Raw genomic sequence first — 2,418 nt, forward strand, 5'->3', positions numbered from 1 at the left:
TTTCCGCTTGACTCATACCTATACTAGATATTGCAAATAAGGGAAACCATGGGACCTATGTTTCTTTGGGCCTGGCTTACTTCACTTAATATAATTTTTTCCAAGCCTTTCCATTTCCTAACAAATGGGGCAATGTCATTCTTTCTGATGGAGGCATAGAATTCCATTGTGTATATATACCACATCTTCTTGATCCATTCATCTACTGAGGGGCATCTGGGTTGGTTCCATGTCTTAGCTATGGTAAATAATGCTGCAATAAACATAGTTGTGCTGGTAGCTTTAGTGTGGCCTTGTTTGTGATCATTTGGGTAAATGCCCAAAAGTGGGATTGCTGGGTCGTTGGGGAGCTCTATGTGGAGTCTTTTGAGGAACCTCCATACTGCTTTCCAAAGTGGTTGAACAAGTTTACATTCCCACCAACAATGAAGTAAGGTTCCTTTCTGTCCACATCCCCTCCAGCATCTGTTGTTGTTAGAGTTCTTGATTTTTGCTGTTCTAACTGGAGTGAGGTGATATCTCAATGTTGTTTTGATTTGCATTTCTTTTATGGCTAGGGATGTTGAACATTTCTTCATGTGTCTATTGGCCATCCTTCTTTCTTCTTCAGAGAAGCTTCTCTTTAAGTCTTTCGCCCACTTACTTATTGGGCAGTTGTTTCTTTGAGGATTTGTTGTTGGGTGGTTTAATTTTTTGAGTTCCAAGTATATTTTAGATATGAGACCCTTGTCCGTTGTATGGCTAGTAAAGATCTTCTCCCAGTCCGTGGGCTTTCTATTGATCTTGCTAGCTATGTCATTTGCCCTGCAGAAGCTCTGCAACCTTATACAATCCCATTTGTCCAGCCTTTCTTTGATTTGTTGTGTTTCCGGGTCTCTATTCAGAAAATTTCGGCCTGAGCCAAGGAGACCCAGGGTTTCTCCTATTCCATCCTGTAATGTTTTCAGAGTGTCTGCTTTGAGTTCAAGGTCTTTGATCCATTTGGAGTTGATTCTGGTGCAGGGTGATATATAAGGATCTAGCTTTAGTTTTCTACATGTAGTTAACCAGTTTTGCCAGCACCATTTACTGAAGAGGCTGTCTGTCTTCCATTCTATTGTTTTAGCTCCCTTATCGAAGATTAGATGGCTATAGGTCTGTAGGTTCATTTCTGGGTTTTCAATTCTATTCCATTGGTCCTGAGGTCTGTTCTTATGCCAATACCAAGCTGTTTTGATTACTATGGCTTTATAGTAGAGTTTGAAATTTGGTATTGATATTCCTCCAGCAGTATTCTTTCCGTTGAGGAGCGTTTTTGCTATTCGGGGTCTTTTATTGTTCCATATGAATTTTTGGATTGCCTCTTCTATTTCCTTGAAGAATGAGGGTGGAATTTTGATAGGTATTGCGTTGAATTTGTAGATAGCCTTGGGCAGTATTGCCATTTTCACGATGTTAATCTTTCCAATCCAGGAGCATGGGAGGTTTTGCCATTTTTTAAGTTCTACGTTGATTTCCTTTTTCAAGATTTTAAAGTTTTCATCATAGAGGTCCTTCACTTCTTTAGTTAAGTTAATTCCGAGGTATTTTATTTTTTGTGAGGCTATTACAAATGGAGTTGCTTTCCTAATTTCAGCCACACTTTTCTCATTGTTGGCATACAGAAAAGCCATTGATTTTTGGGGGTTAATTTTATAACCTGCTACTTTGCCAAAGTTTTGAATCAGCTTGAGTAATTTGGGAGTGGAGTCTATGGGATTCTTTAAATACAAGATCATGTCATCTGCTCAGTGCAGTTAAACTTTTTATTTTGTGTTTTATTCATCTATGTATTGTGTATTTTACTGAGTATAGGATGACATATATAACTGTGCTCATATGGATGACAACCTATTCCCATGGGTATAGAGTTGCCTATGCTTTCTAGATCCTACCTGTGACCCAGGACTTGCACATGATAGGAAAACATCTGCAAAGTTTGGCATCTCACATCAGGATGAACCTTTTGGCAGTGCTGGAAGTTGAACTCAGGGCCTAGCAGAACCAACTGCCAAATGGGTCCATGTGAGCACAACAGCTTGTGAGCCACTAAGGAGCTAGACCATACCCAGGACCTGAGATCTAGCCCCGGGGTATGGGTGGAACACCATATTCACCCATTCATAAGCTGAAATTAATATGTTAATAATGGCCTGTTAGTATAGAGTTAGAAATGTGGTGAGCTGTGTTGGAATCCTATCTTCCATGTGACTACCGATTCTTGGATCTTTCCCAATGCCTGGATTTCCTGAATGTAATTATTATTGTCACACTTCATGCAGTCTTAATTAAGATCATTTCCTATGTGAATCATGCATGAACTTCTCAACTCTTCCCTAGGCCTGAATTCAAGCACCAGTACTGAAAAACATAACATTTATAGGCATTTTAAATATTTGA

This window comes from Dipodomys spectabilis, unplaced genomic scaffold, assembly GCF_019054845.1.
Source record: "Dipodomys spectabilis isolate Male_0828 unplaced genomic scaffold, ASM1905484v1 ptg000344l, whole genome shotgun sequence".
Taxonomy (NCBI): domain Eukaryota; kingdom Metazoa; phylum Chordata; class Mammalia; order Rodentia; family Heteromyidae; genus Dipodomys; species Dipodomys spectabilis.